Source organism: Pan paniscus, chromosome 11 (assembly GCF_029289425.2).
Source record: "Pan paniscus chromosome 11, NHGRI_mPanPan1-v2.0_pri, whole genome shotgun sequence".
Classification (NCBI taxonomy): Eukaryota; Metazoa; Chordata; class Mammalia; order Primates; family Hominidae; genus Pan; species Pan paniscus.
In genome coordinates, this window is record NC_073260.2 from 79,705,389 (window position 1) to 79,723,318 (window position 17,930).

The following is a 17,930-nucleotide window of genomic DNA, read 5'->3' on the forward strand; positions in this document are numbered from 1 at the left end:
CTTCTGAAACTATTCCAATCAATAGAAAAAGAGGGAATCCTCCCTAACTCATTTTATGAGGCCAGCATCATCCTGATACCAAAGCCTGGCAGAGACACAACAAAAAAAGAGAATTTTAGACCAATATCCCTGATGAACATCGATGCAAAAATCCTCAAGTCTCTAGGGGTTCCAAACTTTCCAACATTTTCCTGTCTTCTTCTGAGCCCTTCAAACTGTTCCAACCTCTGCCTGTTATCCAGTTCCAAAGTCATATCCACATTTTCAGGAATCTTTTCAGCAACACCCCCACTCTGCTGGTACCAATTTACTGTATTAGTTCATTTTCATGCTGCTGATAAAGACATACCCGAGACTGGGAAGAAAAAAAGGTTTAATTGGACGTACAGTTCCACATGGCTAGAGAGGCCTTAGAATCATGGCGGGAGGCAAAAGGCACTTCTTACATGGCCGCAGCAAGAGAAAATGAGCAAGATGCAAAAGCAGAAACCCCTGATAAACCCATCAGATTTCATGAGACTTATTCACTAGCATGAGAATAGCATGGGAAAGACCGGCACCCATGATTTTATTACCTTCCCTTGGGTCTCTTGCACAACACGTGTGAATTCTGGGAGATACAATTCAAGTTGAGATTTTGGTGGGGACACAGCCAACCATATCACCTTCCTTACACCTTATACAAAAATTAAGATGGATTAAAGACTTTAATGTTATACCCAAAACTATAAAAATTCTAGAAGAAAATCTAGGCAATATCATTCAGAACCTCAGCATGGGCAAAGATTTCATGAGTGAAAACACCAAGAGCAATTGCAACAAAAGCAAAAATTGAAATATGGGATCTAATTAAACTAGAGATATTCTGCACAGCAAAATACACTATCATCAGAGTGAATAGGCAGCCTACACAATGGGAGAAAATTTTTGCAATCCATCTATCTATCTGACAAAGGTATAATATCCAGAGTCTACAAGGAACGTAAAAAAATTTACAAGAAAAAACAAACAACCCCATTAAAAAGTGGGGAAAGACATGAGCCGAGTCTTCTCAAGACATACATGTGGCCAAAAAGCATGAAAAAAAGTTTAACATCACTGATCATTAGACAAATGCAAATCAAAACCACAATGAGATAACATCTCACACCAGTCAGAAAGGCTATATTTAAAAAGCCAAAATACAACATATACTGGTGAGATTGCAGAGAAAATGGATGCTTTTACACTGTTGGTGGGAGTGTAAATTAGGCCAACCATTCTGGAAGACAGTGTGGTAATTCATCAAAGACCTAGAGGCAGAAATACCATTTGAGCCAGCAATCCCATTATGGGTTATATACCCAAAGGAATATGAATTATTTTATTTAAAGATACATGCATGCGTATGTTCAGTGCAGGACTATACACAATAGCAAAGACATGGAATCAACGTAAGTGGCCATCAATGATAGACTGAATAAAGAAAATGCAGTACATATACACCATGGAACACTATGCAGCCATGGAAAGGAATGAGATCATATTCTTTGCGGGAACATGGATAGAGTTGGAAGCCATTAGCCTTAGAAAATTAATGCAGAAACAGGAAAGCAAACACAGCATGTTCTCACTCATAAGTGGGAGATGAGTGATCAGAGTGCATGGACATAAGGCAGGGAACAACACACACTGTGGCCTGTTGGGGTGGGGGTGTGGGAAGGGAGAGCATCAGGAAGAATATCTAATGGATGTTGGGCTTAATCCTAGGTGATGGGATGATCTGTGCAGCAAACCACCATGGCACACGTTTACCTATGTAACAAATCTACACATCCTGCACATGTACATCTGAACTTAAAAGTTGAAGAAAAAAGGAAGGGAATGTTGATAAACATAAAGACAGAGAGAAAGAGAGTGAGGAGACAAGAAAGGAGGAGGAAAATCAAGTAAATGGAAAGAGAGAGAAGGAGATATGTGATTGCTTGATTGGAAATATGAAAAGAAAACAGTTCTTTTGAATTTTCTAGTTAATAATACCATTTTGGTTAAGTTGAATTTTACACTTTAAGTGAGTGAATTTTATAGCATGTGAATTATATCTCAATAAAGTTGTTTTCAAAGGGAATGCTTCCAGTTTTTTCCCATTCAGTATGATATTGGCTGTGGGTTTGTCATAAATAGCTCTTATTATTTTGAGATATATTCCATCAATATCTAGTTTATTGAGAGTTTTTAGCATGAAAGATTGTTGAAGTTTGTCAAAGGCCTTTTCTGTATCTACTGAGATAATCATGTGGTTTTTGTCACTGGTTCTGTTTATGTGATGGATTACGTTTATTGATTTGCATATGTTGAACCAGCCTTGCATCCCAGGGATGAAGCTGACTTGATCTGGGTTGGATCAGCTTTTTGATGTGCAGCTGGATTCGGTTTGCCAGTATTTTACTGAGGGATGCCCTCCCTCACCACTCCAACATAGTGTTGGAAGTTCTGGCCAGGGCAATCAGGAAAGAGAAAGAAATAAAGGGTATGCAGTTAGGAAAAGAGGAAGTCAAATTGTCCCTGTTTGCAGATGACATGATTGTATATTTAGAAAACCCCATGTTCTCAGCCCAAAATCTCCTTAAGCTAATAAGCAACTTCAGCAAAGTCTCAGGATACAAAAGCAATCTGCAAAAATCACAAGCATTCCTATACACCAATAACAGACAAACAGAGAGCCAAATCATGAGTGAACTCCCATTCACAATTGCTTCAAAGAGAATAAAATACCTAGGAATCCAACTTACAAGGGATGTGAAGGACCTCTTCAAGGAGAACTACAAACCACTGCTCGACGAAATAAAAGAGGACACGAACAAATGAAAGAACATTCCATGCCATGGATAGGAAGAATCAATATCATGAAAATGGCCATACTGCCCAAGGTAATTTATAGATTCAATGCCATCCCCATCAAGCTACCAATGACTTTCTTCACAGAATTGGAAAAAAAACTACTTTAAAGTTCATATGGAATCAAAAAGAGCACGCATCACCAAGAAAATCCTAAGCAGAAAGAACAAAGCCGGAGGCATCACACTACCTGACTTCAAACTATACTAGAAGGCTACAGTAACCAAAACAGCATGGTACTGGTACCAAAACAGAGATATAGATCAATGGAACAGAACAGAGCCCTCAGAAATAATGCCACATATCTACAACTATCTCATCTTTGACAAACCTGACAAAAACAAGCAATGGGGAAAGGATTCCCTGTTTAATAAATGGTGCTGGGAAAACTGGCTAGCCATATGTAGAAAGCTGAAACTGGATCCCTTCCTTACACCTTATACAAAAATTAATTCAAGATGGATTAAAGACTTAAACGTTAGACCTAAAACCATAAAAACCCTAGAAGAAAACCTAGGCATTACCATTCAGGACATAGGCATAGGCAAGGACTTCATGACTAAAACACCAAAAGCAATGGCAACAAAAGCCAAAATTGACAAATGGGATCTAATTAAACTAAAGAGCTTCTGCACAGCAAAAGATACTACCATCAGAGTGAACAGGCAACCTACAGAATGGGAGAAAATTTTTGCAATCTACCCATCTGACAAAGGGCTAATATCCAGAATCTACAAAGAACTTAAACAAATTTACAAGAAAAAAAAAAGCAACCCCATCAAAAAGTGGGCAAAAGATATGAACAGACACTTCTCAAAAGAAGACATTTATGCAGCCAACAGACACATGAAAAAATGCTCATCACCACTGGTCATCAGAGAAATGCAAATCAAAACCACAATGAGACACCATCTCACACCAGTTAGAATGGCAATCATTAAAAAGTCAGGAAACAACAGGTGCTGGAGACGATGTGGAGAAATAGGAATGCTTTTACCCTGTTGGTGGGAGTGTAAATTAGTTCAACCACTGTGGAAGACAGTGTGGCGATTCCTCAAGGATCTAAAACTAGAAATACCATTTGACCCAGCTATCCCATTACTGGGTATATACCCAAAGGATTATAAATCATGCTACTATAAAGACTCATGCACATGTACGTTTATTGCAGCACTATTAACAACAGCAAAGACTTGGAACCAACCCAAATGTCCATCAGTGACAGACTGGATTAAGAAAATGTAGCACGTATACACCATGGAATACTATGCAGCCATAAGAAAGGATGAGTTCATGTCCTTTGCAGGGACATGGATGAAGCTGGAAACCATCATTATGAGCAAACTATCACAAGGACGGAAAACAAAACACTGCATGTTCTCACTCATTGGTGGGAATTGAACAATCAGAACACTTGAACACAGGGAGGGGAACATTACACACTGGGGCTTGTTGTGGGGTGGAGGGCCAGGGGGAGGGATAGCATTAGGAGAAATAAGTAATGTAAATGACGAGTTAATGTGTGCAGCAAACCAACATGGCACATCTATACCTCTGTAACAAACCTGCACATTGTGCACATGTACCCTAGAACTTAAAGTATAAAGAAAAAAAAAATCACAGTAAATAAAGCAGAGTCAGCAGAAGCCTTGAATAACCAAGGATAGAGAAATAGTATATACAAAAAGTTACCATCGCAATATAAGGAAATAAAAGCTCATATTTCTCTTATTTCCTTACAAGTTCTCTAAGAAAGAGACCTTGTCTTATTTCTTTACAAGGAAATAAGACAAATAGAAGCTGGATCATGTGAATGTTGGTTTATCAAGATGGCTGCTTCTGAGGAACCACTACTAGAGTTCCTGTTTGTGCATTATTAGACAGTGATTTAGGATGTTATCATTTGCTACAGTTTGAATGTTTGCCCCTCTGAACTTGTGTTGAACCTCAATCCCTAATGTGGCAGTATTGAAAGGTGGGGCCTTTAAGATGTGATTAGGTCAAAAGACTGCCCTCAAGAATGAATTAATTCATTAATGGACTAATGGATCAATGCATTTTCATGGGAGTGGGACTGGTAGACTTTCAGAAGAAATAAGAGAGACCTGAGTTAACACACTCAGCCCATTTGCCATATGATGTCCAGTACCACCTCAGAACCCTGCAGAGTCCCCACTAGCAACAAGGCTCTCACCAGGTGAGCCCCCTTGACCTTGAACTCCCAAGTCTCCACAATTGTAAGGCATAAATGTTGTTTCTTTATAAATTACCCAGTTTCAGGTATTCTGTTATAAGCAACAGAAAGCAAACTAGGATGTCATTTCGTAAAGACAAATGATGGGGCTACAGTGGGGATTAACTCTTTCTTAGAGACTTTTTACACTTACAGTAAACTCAATGATCTGAGGCAAGTTGAATTTGTCTGTTTCTCACAATTGGGAGACATTGCCAAAACCACGTATTCTGGCTTATTCCTACTTCACAGTCAGCAGAAAATAAAATTTTCTAGTGGAGTTTTGCTGAATGACATTGAAATAGTAAGTAAAAATAAATTTGAAATATTTTAGTTTATTCGTTACAGAACAACTTTAAAATAGTAGATAAAAATGAGTTGGGCATTTAAGCTTCATTTAAGAAAAGCTCACTATGAAGCAGGTAATTACTATTCCCTTTCTTTCAATCTCATCAATTATGTAAAAAGAAGCATCTTTTTAAAATTATAAAATTTAAGTAAAAAGATATCTCAATATATATCTATGAAATATTATATTATATATGATATGTACCTAAATTTTAATATAAATACAATAAATGTGGTAAAATCAGATTACTCTCAATTTGTTGGCACCAGTTGAATTTGGTACAATTATTTTGTGTTTTAATACAGCTGTATTTATCAAGAATAAAAAATGCTTTGTCATTTGGCTCAAAAAATTTACATTTGTGAATTTACAGTAAATTAAAATTCAAATGAAGAAGAGAATAATCTCTCCCTTTCTCTCTAAGTGTCTGGTAATAAGGAAATGGCTAAACAAATTATAGTACACCCATTTAGACTATATTATGTAAATGGTGAGGCAATAATTATAGGAGATGGGAAATGTAAGTTATCAGATGATAAAAAAAAGGCAGAGTACTACCTTGCATTTCTTCTGTGATTATGACAATAAATATCAAGTGTGCAAGTGGGACAAGTGTAGAAAGGAAAAAACAGATAGTTGTGTTAGTAGAATGGTAGTTTTCGGAGTTAGTTTTCCTCTTTGCTTAATTTTAAGTTCGCCCCGTTATTTTTTCAATTTAAAAGGAAAAATTAGGTAAGAAGTCTTGATTTGCCTGTAAATACATATTATAGATAACATAAAAACTGGAGAAGAAAAGTCAAAAGGTGTAAGAGGGGACAAACTCCAGTATCAGCTTCTTCTGAAACAGCAGTTTCTGAAATAGAACAGGTGTTTGTTTGTTTGTTTGTCTTTGGTGCAAAAGATCCAAACACGGAACAATACCTTTGGGAAAATACTTCTGCAAACACATTGCTGTTGTTTTGTTACCATGAATAAAATAAAAGAAAATGTCCTTGGAAAGAATAACAATATATTTCTGAATTATGCCTTTTCAACTGTGCTTTAAGTTTCCCTGAAAAGAACATTACAAACAACATTGCCAAACAAAAGCCTGAGAGGATGCACAGCACCCTCAGGACTTGTGAACTAATGGCCCATTCTAGGAAACTAAACATTTTGGTTTCAAATTAGACTATTTCCAGCAGGGAAGGCTTGTAGGAGATGCAAAAGCCTGCCCTAAGTACTGACATGCCAGGGTCTTTTAGGTTGGGAGAGATGTCCTTTACACCAAGGCAGTAATTTGCCTTGAGGAAAAACTGAAAACACTTGTGTGATTGAGTTGGGAAGCTACATGGGAACCACTAAAAAACTTTGAAAGGTTTCAGCCGGGTGCCGGTGGCTCACACCTGTAATCCCAGCACTGTGGGAGGCCCAGGAGAGTGGATCACGAGGTCAAGAGATTGAGACCATCCTGGCTAACATGGAGAAACCTCGTCCCTCCTAAAAATACAAAAATTAGCTGGCCATGGTGGCGCGTGCCTGTAGTCCCAACTACTCGGGAGGCTGAGGCAGGAGAATCGCTTGAACCCAGGAGGCGGAGGTTGCAGTGAGCCGAGATCGCACCACTGCACTCTAGCCTGGGCGACAGTGCAAGACTCTGTCTCCAAAAAAAAAAAAAAAAAAAAAAACTTTGAAAGGTGAGAAATTTAATTACTTACAGGGTATTCATTTCATGTATATTATTGCCAAGAATGAAAAATTAAGGAAGTAATGCAAGCATTTCAAGTTTTAAAAAGATGTTTGCAATATCCAAATAATTCAGACAGTGAGTTACCTGCTTAAATTATCAGCATAATTGCCTAAAATCATTGCTGGTGTGTGGCTGGTTATGGTCTCTCCTGTTCATTTTCAATATATATGTGAAACTGTCAAATTTTGAAAGCCAAACCCAATGATTTTCTTTTTTCTTTTCTTTCCTCTTCTTCTTTTTTTATGTTATGTTATGTTATGTTATTTATTTATTTATTGAGACAGAGTCTGTCTCTGTCACCCAGGCTGGAGTGCAGTGGCACAGACACAACCCCCCGCAGCCTGAAACTCCTGTGCTCAAGCAATCCTCCCACATTAGTCTCTAGAGTAGCTAGGACTACAGGTAGGCCACCACTACACCTGGCTAATTATTATTATTTACTTATTAGAAAAGACTAGATCTCCGAGATCTCACTGCATTGCCCAGGGTGGCCTCAAACTCCTGGGCTCAAGTGATCCTCCAGCCTCAGCCTCCCAAAGTGCTAGGATTACAGGCATAAGCTGCTGCACTTGCCCAAGTCCCATGATTTTCCGAGAATCCACTACTCTTCTCCAAGAACAGTCACCTCTGCTCTGTCTATAGCAGTTGGTCATGATGTTGAAATCCTGTCTGATCATTAATCTGAATCTATCCCTTAAATGTCAGAGGAGGAAAAATGGTAAGAACTGCTGATTAAGGTCATTTTTATTGCAGCAATGTTTGGCTTTTAAGGTACTTTCATCAGGATGGTCTAGCTTTACCTGATAATCATTTTAAAATGATCACATAATGGTTGGTAGAGATGAAAACACTTACGGTTCCTTCATCCACTGATGAATAGTTCAAGAGGTGAAAAACTGTGATGTATACTGGTCTCATAAAGAAAACAATGAGACATATCTTTATATTTGCAAGCTCCCCCAAAATACCTAGATCCTTTTGCAACTAGAAACAAATCCCAGATCTTCGAGAAAGTCATTTCTTTGAATTTTCTAGTTTCCTTTTCTAGAAAAACAAGTTTACTTTGTGTTCAAAATGCTTTTAGATAGAGAATCATTTCTTCATATAAAATCTGACAGGGAAGCCCAGTGTATGCAAGAAACAAAATAGAGCTGCTCATTTGACGTCACTGGGGAAACTCGGAGCTCCCTCATTTCTGTGCCTGGAAATATCTTTGTGGTAACCAGAGCTTCCAATAACACACAGCATAGAAATTACCGAACTTCATGATTACGTTTCTCCAGCAAGTAGACAACATAGTAATCTCAATCACTTAAATTTGTTTTGCAAGTAATTTGGAGGTCGCTGCTACAAGTGAGTTAATTACCATTGAAATCTAATTTCAAGGAAGAATACTTTTATACAGAATTTTCAAAAAAAGTTTTCATTTTAAGAATAACTTAAATTCATTTTCACCTTTAAATTAAGTGACGAATATTGATTTCAATCCAGAAGAGGACTAGCTATGTTTTTTGATATATTATTCTAATACTGTATCTCCTTCACAGAAGGAAGAGGGGGAAAGAGAGGGGAGGGAAGAGGTGGGAAAGGAAGAATGAAGGGTAGACATGCAGGTAGGCTCAGGACCAAATAATTTATCTTCAAGTTTCTGAGATCTTTTCTATTAGTGATGTTCAATTCTTCAGTCTTTTCTTTCAGAATATGAGCTCTTCTGAGATCCCTCTGTGCTGTAAAATCGGTTTAACAGATGACTCCTTCTTTTATTTCTCAGCAAGATATATATCGGAGAAGGGTACCATCATATTAAGAACAGGGCTCACTGGAAACCAGCAGATCATCATGAGGCAACCCAGATTGCAATATGATTATCATTTCTGAGAGGGTGTCTGTTTTAAATATGTGGTTTTCTCTTTGTTAGGGAGAAGGGACAAGAATCCAATTGAAGCATGTCAAGGAATTGCTTTCATATTGCATCCGTTTTCATTTCCCCATCCGTCTCTTCCTGTGCAAATTAAAATGCTAGTCTCATTTGTATCAATCTTGAGAAATGATGTTTAGTTTATCTAGCCTTCTCTGCCCGTGTAAAGATTTTTCTTATATGGTTCATTCCAGAGAAGTATTTTCAAATATTTCATGTTTCTTGATACTTTTACCTTGTCTAGTTATAATTTTGATAAGAAGTACTTTAATTTTTTATTCCAGTGCAAAGCACCCGTAACATGAAGCAAAACCATAATATCAAACATTTTTTAACCTTCCCCTGCCAAAAGGAAGGCGTGAACTAGTAATTTATAAAGATTGTGCACGCTGCTAATTTTTTAAAATTATTTTTTATGAGATGATTTGCAGAAATTTGGGGTTTGGGTAGAGAATGTAGCTTTGGCCATATTTTAAGTATTTTCTTCCTCCCGCGATTCATTTTAAGGAGTATAATATCTGAGCATAAAGAAAACAATATTTAGATAAAAGAAAAAAACTTGTGACTAAATATGTTAAACTTGTGACTTAAAACTTATGACTAAACATAAATTGTGGAACTAATTTTTGATAACTAAACATTTTTAAAGCCTTTGGTAAAGTTTTGTTGGTGAATCAGAAACTTCTTGGCTTTCTCTACTGAAATAAGAGGGCAACTCTTTACTTTGCTCAGTAATTACTCTGACTAGCACCAAGAAAAAATATCTATTGAAAAACATTCAGAATATATAATTGCATCTGGCTTGATGCATTTGAATCAATAAAAAGTATTCTTCCACTCACTGAACCTAATAAATTTCCACATGCTTGGGTAATGATGCTTCAGAAATGTTTAATTATCACTCTCCTACCTGACCTAAAACTGTTCATGAGTTTTGGTGATGAGAAAGGAGATTCAAATATTCAACAAGCATTGAACTGTGATATATCTCCAATGTGGTGATTGTATAATTATACGTGAAGATTCTCTGTATTCAGCCAGTGAAGCTTCAATGAAAACATATGGATAAGGATCACTTACTTTTTTCACAAAGATAGGTGAATTTTGGCAATTTGGTTATCCAATTAATGATGTATAGGTATGATTCAAGAAGTTTAATCTCACCATTCTTTGACTATATACTTGTAGGAAAATATTACAGAACTAGAACATGGGCCCTGGATGAGACGTCACTGGAAACTATTCTCAAATACTCTATAATATGGATATTACTAATAGAGTTCATATTTTTCACCGAAATGTAAATGATCATCTGGCAGATAATAAGACTGGTACAGTATCCATCAGCAATCATTATAGGTGACTTTGCCTCCCCAGAGCATATGATACAGTTATTAGTTTTTAGATTTGTTTTTTAATTAGGTAATTCTTTTGTTCAGAGAAGCACATAACTTCTTTTTGTATTATGTGTTAAAAGTGAATGATTAAAAAGGACTCCATTCAACGAAATGAAGAAGAGACTGACCAGTTAAAAGGGATCTTTTTATACTATAATGATAAACATAAAAGTATGGGTTTAGTTTTACAAACTGGACTTTTCAATGTCTTTTCTTACTACGTGAACCAAATTGGAATCTTCTGTTCTAAGAATACTTTATCCTAGTTTTGCCTTATGCTTTAGTAGCTTTATGATATTTTCCATAGGTTATTTAACTTTACCTTCTGTGGTAGACAGACCATGCTCCCCCACAGAGATATCTACAACCTAACCCCCAAAGCCAGTTAATCTATTACCTTATATGGCAAAACGAATTTTGCAGCTGTGATCAAGTTAAAGATCTTGAGATGGGAAAGTTATCAGGGATGATTTTAGTGGGCCCAATGCAAATACGATGGTTTTTATTTTTTATTTTTTTTTTGAGACGGAGTCTCCCTCGTCGCCCAGGCTGGAGTGCAGTGGCGCGATCTCGGCTCACTACAAGCTCCGCCTCCTGGGTTCATGCCATTCTCCTGCCTCAGCCTCCCGAGTAGCTGGAACTACAGGCGCCTGCCACCACGCCTGGCTAATTTTTTTTTTTTTTTTTTGGCATTTTTAGTAGAGACGGGGTTTCACCGTGTTAGTCAGGATACAATGGTTTTTATAAACAGAGACAGGAAGAGTCAGAATCCGAAAAGATAATGTGATGATAGAAGCAGAGCGATTTGAAAATGCTAGACAACTGGCTTTGAAGATGGAGGAAGAAGCCCTGAGCCAAGGAATTCAGGTGGCCTCGAGAAGCTGGAAAAAGCAGGGAAGCAAAATCTTCCCTGGATCCCCCAAAAGGTGCATAGCCCTGCCAATTCTTTGATTTTAATTCAGTGAAAACAGTTTGAATATCTGACCTCCAGAACTGTAAGAAAATAAATTTATGTTGTCTTGAGCCACTAAGATTGTGGTCATATTTTACATCAGGAATAGGAAACTAATACACCAACCAATAATTCCGAGATATGAGAAGATGAGACATGATCTCCAATTTACAGAAATGCCAGGGTTTTTCCAAAATCATTTAGCGAATGGGGCAGAGCTGAGACTAAACCCTAATTCTATGACTTCAATTCCAGTACTTTTGTTCTACTAGAACCTAGTTTAATCACTTTGCAATATTTATTAGGCAATTCTGTATTACCTTACTATTTCTGATAAAACAAGTTACCATAAACTTTGTAGCTTAATGTAACAGAAACTTATTTTCTCACAGTTCCGTAGATCAGAGGTCTAATATGGGTCTCACTGGGCTAAGACAAGCTATTGGCACGTCTCTATTCCTTTTGGAGAATCTAGGGGAAAATCTGTTTCCTAGACTACTCTAACTTCTGGAAACCTCTTGCATTCCTTGGCTTGTGGCCCCTTCCTCAATCTTCAAGTCAAAAGCATTATGTTCTCATACCTCTCTGTTTAATGAGGACCCCTGTTTCCTTCATCAGATCTTCTTTCCTGATTTTGACCCTCTTGCCTTGGTACATATCCACAGTTTCTGGGGATTGAGATGAGAACATCTTTGGAGGGCATTTTTGCACTTGCCAGCATCTCCTATGTAATAAATCATGTTCTAATTTCTGAGAATATGTTAAAATGCCTAAAATTGATGAGATTCTATTGAGAAATTTTGAACAGTTGAGACATAATCTGATTTGTGTCTTAAAAAGTCACTCTGTAAATTTGTTTGAGTTCATTGTAGATTCTGGATATTAGCCCTTTGTCAGATGAGTAGGTTGTGAAAATTTTCTCCCATTTTGTAGGTTGCCTGTTCACTCTGATGGTAGTTTCTTTTGCTGTGCAGAAGCTCTTTAGTTTAATTAGATCCCATTTGTCAATTTTGGCTTTTGTTGCCATTGCTTTTGGTGTTTTAGACATGAAGTCCTTGCCTATGCCTATGTCCTGAATGGTAATGCCTAGGTTTTCTTCTAGGGTTTTTATGGTTTTAGGTCTAACGTTTAAGTCTTTAATCCATCTTGAATTAATTTTTGTATAAGGTGTAAGGAAGGGATCCAGTTTCAGCTTTCTACATATGGCTAGCCAGTTTTCCCAGCACCATTTATTAAATAGGGAATCCTTTCCTCATTGTTTGTTTTTCTCAGGTTTGTCAAAGATCAGATAGTTGTAGATATGTGGCGTTATTTCTGAGGGCTCTGTTCCGTTCCATTGATCTATATCTCTGTTTTGGGACCAGTACCATGCTGTTTTGGTTACTGTAGCCTTCTAGTATAGTTTGAAGTCAGGTAGCGTGATGCCTCCAGCTTTGTTCTTTTGACTTAGGATTGACTTGGCGATGCGTTCTCTTTTTTGGTTCCATATGAACTTTAAAGTAGTTTTTCCAATTCTGTGAAGAAAGTCATTGGTAGCTTGATGGGGATGGTATTGAATCTATAAATTACCTTGGGCAGTATGGCCATTTTCACGATAATGATTCTTCCTACCCATGAGCATGGAATGTTCTTCCATTTGTTTGTATCCTCTTTTATTTCCTTGAGCAGTTGTTTGTAGTTCTCCTTGAAGAGGTCCTTCACGTCCCTTGTAAGTTGGATTCCTAGGTATTTTATTCTCTTTGAAGCAATTGTGAATGGGAGTTCACTCATGATTTGGCTCTCTGTTTGTCTGTTATTGAAAAAAAACAACCCCATCAAAAAGTGGGCAAAGGACATGAACAGACACTTCTCAAAAGAAGACATTTATGCAGCCAAAAACACAAGAAAAAATGCTCATCATCACTGGCCATCAGAGAAATGCAAATCAAAACCACAATGAGATACCATCTCACATCAGTTAGAATGGCAATCATTAAAAAGTCAGGAAACAACAGGTGCTGGAGAGGATGTGGAGAAATAGGAACACTGTTACACTGTTGGTGGGACTGTAAACTAGTTCAACCATTGTGGAAGTCAGTGTGGCGATTCCTCAGGGATCTAGAATTAGAAATACCATTTGACCCAGCCATCCCATTACTGGGTATATACCCAAAGGACTATAAAAATCATGCTGCTATAAAGACACATGCACATGTATGTTTATTGCGGCACTATTCACAATAGCAAAGACTTGGAACCAACCCAAATGTCCAACAATGATAGATTGGATTAAGAAAATGTGGCACATATACACCATGGAATACTACACAGCCATAAAAAATGATGAGTTCATGTCTTTTGTAGGGACATGGAAGAAATTGGAAATCATCATTCTCAGTAAACTATGGCAAGGACAAAAAACCAAACACCGCATGTTCTCACTCATAGGTGGGAATTGAACAATGAGAACACATGGACACAGGAAGGGGAACATCACACTCTGGGGACTGTTGTGGGGTGGGGGGAGCGGGGAGGGATAGCTTTAGGAGATATACCTAATGCTAAATGATGAGTTAATGGGTGCAGCACACCAGCATGGCACATGTATACATATGGAAGTAATCTGCACATTGTGCACATGTACCCTAAAACTTAAAGTATAATAATAATAAAATTAAAAAAAAAAAGGCACTCTGACTCTTTGAATAAAATACAGTGGAGAGGAGTGGAAAGGCAGAATAGGAATAGTTGTCTAATCAAGAGATAGTGCTAAGGATGTCTCCATCTTTATTCTTCCTTTTCTTTTTTCACTTTTAAAATTATTTTGTTTTTTTAATTCATACATGATAATTGTACATATTTATGGGGTACATGTAACATTTTGATACATGTACACAGTATGTGGTGATCAAATCAGGATAAATATTATTATTCTTCCTTTTCACTTGTTGACTTAAACAACTGGATGGGTAATAATAACATTAAAAATTGGAGGCTGGATGTGGTAGCTTATGCCTGTAATCCCAGCACTTTGGGAGGCTGAGGTGGACAGATCACTTGAGCCCATAAGTTTGAGACCAGGCTGGGCCACATGATGAGATCACCTCGCTACAAAAAATGCAAAAATTATTCAGGCATGGTGGCATGTGCTTGTAGTTCCAGCTACTCAGGGGGCTAAGGTGGGAGGATCACTAGAGCCTGGGAGGCAGTGGTTGCAATGAGCCGAGATCATGCCACTACACTTCAGCCTGAGTGATAGATTGAGAACCTGTCTCAAAAAAAAAAATAAAAGAAGCAGAAGAAAGAAAAAATAAGAAAAGGAAAATGGAGTGATGAGCATACTTTTGTTTATTGAAGCTGGAGATAAAATCAAAAAATTTGTTTTAACATGTAAAGTTTGAGATGCCTATTAGATATACAAGTAGAAATGTCAAGTTAGAATATGTAAGTCTGAGTTCAGGTTAGTGGACAGGAGTGAACACTGAGGAATCTGGAAATCAGTGTATGGTTGATATTCAAATCTGTAAGCCTAGATGACACTCCTTCAGATTGAGTGAAGATAAAGAGAAGAGATCCAAGGGCTTATCCTTGAGCATGCCAAAATTAAGAGGTCCAAAAGAAAAGGAGAATACAGCAAGTAAAACACATGAGAGAGTAGTGTCCAGAGAGCTAAGCTAATATGACGTCATATAGGAATGGGATAACCAGCGAGGTGAAATGCTGCTGATAGTCAATACATTAGCTGAAGACATTTTCACTGTTTCATATACATTCTATGAGTTCTATCTTTAAAATGTTTCAGTTCTAAGTACAAAACGTGCAAATCTGACTACTTTCTACCAAATGTACCAATTTCTACAAAGTTCTATTACCTGCCCCTTGAACTTTTTTAGTCAGATCACCATCCTAGTTTCCCCTGGGGCTAGTAGTAGGGTTTTCAGCCCCTTATTATTCTTTTCAAAATATACTGTAATATTTCTACTATATCCAGTCACTTTTCAAAAACAATTCACTTTAATATTTTTATAAATTCTATTTGATTTTCTGTGGATATATAACAATGCATTTATTTTTTCATTCAGCAATTATCAAGTCTATTATTATTATTAATGCTAAGCACTGTTTTTGTCACTGGAAATATAGCAATGAAAAAAAACAGATAACAATGTCTATCATATTGAAGAGAATCATTAGTTTGTTGGGGGGATACAAACCCTAAAATATATAGGTAAGAAAATTAAATAGCATATTTTTAAAATGATAAGTTCTATAGTGAAAAATAGTGAAAGTGATCATTGTGTTCTTTCTTTTCTGACAAATATTATTTTAATTACTTTTTCATGCAATATTGCCTTGGTAAGAAAAAAAAAAATTTAAATTATGGCAGGCATGATTAACCTGCCATTTAGTGATTACACTGATTTCAGTAAGGAAAATGTATTCCTGGAGTAAAGAGACCAACTAAAAGCGTTAAATTTCAAGAATGGGCAATAACAAAGGGTTCATTAAAATGTTTTATCCTAAATATCATGGGGACCTTAGGAATGAAGTAATTAGGAAGTGTACAAAAATCTTACTTGATGTATAAAACAGGTAAAACTCCAGGACTAGAGACTAGAAATCTAATTTGAGTCATCTCAATTAAGAATCACAGCCTCTCTCCAAGTTTCCAGACTTAAGCAAGTCCAAATATCTAGAACCCCTTGTTGGAAGATAAGGCTAGATCCTTGATATGGTTAGGCTCTCTTTGCCCACTCAAATCTCCTCTTGAATTGTAATTCCCACATGTTGATGGAGAGGGGTGATTGGATCATGGGGACGGCTTCCCCCATGCTGTTCTCATGACAGTGGGTTAGTTCCCATGAGATCTGATGGTTTCAAAAGGGGCTCTTTCCCCTTTGCTCTTCTTCTCTCCCCTGCCGCCTTGTGTAGAAGGTGTTTGCTTCCTCTTCTGCAATGATTGTAAGTTTCCTGAGGCCTTCCCAGCCATGTGGAATTCTCAGTCAATTAAACTTACTTTGTTTATAAATTACCCAGTCTCAGGTAATATCTTATAGCAGTGTGAGAACAGACTAATGCAATCTTCTTGAAGAGAGGGGTTGATATGCTGCTATAAGCCTATATTGTGTGTATTGTAACTCTTACATCAAGCCTTCTTTCAAAAGGACTTACAACTGTACAGTGACTTTGCACTGTGGAAAATAAAATAACAAGAACATATGGGTTATAAGACTTCTTGTGTCTTAATTAACATTGATCACTGAGAACCCAAAAAAGCCACTGTAGTTTACTGGTCAAATTAGGAGCTACTGGAGATCATGTGATAAATAGGGAATTGTCCCAAGTTTGAATCAGAGTTGGCCCAATAATTTCATTGACCCAATTTGTGATTACCTTCTCAGTTCCTGAATATTCAAATAGACAGATTTGACAATGGGAAGAATTCCTCACTCAGCTGTTATAGTGGTACCAAGTGGGAAGTCCTTGGTACTTCCCCTCCTTACCAAATTAGTGAACCTTAAGCAATATCACATAATTGGGGTGTTTGCAGAATTTAGTAACATTACCAAAGCCTTAAAAAATTCACCTACTCATTTATCTTGGTTCTTCTTGTGTGGAAGGTAAATTGATCGTGAATTATCATGATCTTAATTACATAATGACTCCAACTATAGCTGCTATACCAAATGTGGCATATATCCTGAAGTAAGTCACCCCAGTTTCCTAGAATCTGGAATGCAGATAATTGACCTGGAGATTGCTTTGCCCTCTGTACCAATTTACACAAACCATAATAAGCAGATTACTTTTACTTGACAAGGTCAATATCACACCTTCAGTGTCTTGCCTCAGGGCTGTGTTAATTATCCTGCCCTCTGCTATAATATAATCCTAGTCTACAATTCTCTTGATCTTGATCATCTTGACATTAGAATGTCACACTGTTCACTATATTTTTGACATTAGGATCTTTGGACATGATTAATAAGCAACATCAGATACTTAAGTGCCTTAGTAAGACCTAAGCAAGTCAGAGATATATCCCAGGAAAATTTAAGAACTCATCTTCAGTGAAGTTTGTGGACTTCTGTAGTCTAAAGCATATCACAATATTCTCTTCAATGGAAAAGACGAGTTGAGTACTTTGCCTACCTATCACTATAAAGGAAGCACAATGCTTTATGAGTTTTTTTATTTAAAAGACATTTTATACATTTTTCTCTGCTAATGTGACTCATGTACTGAATAACACATATGGCTGCCAGATTTGAAGAAGACCAGGGAAAGAGAAAGTTCTGCAGCAAGTCCAAACTGCTCTTCTACTTGAGTCTTATGTGACTTAGAAGATCCAATAGTATACAAGGTGTCTCTGATAAACAGAGATGCTTTATAGAGTCTCTTATAAGACCTAATAGCAGAATCATGGCACAAACATTTAGGATTTTTTAGTAAATCCATGCCTTCTTCTGAAAACAAGTACTAATGTTGAGCTATC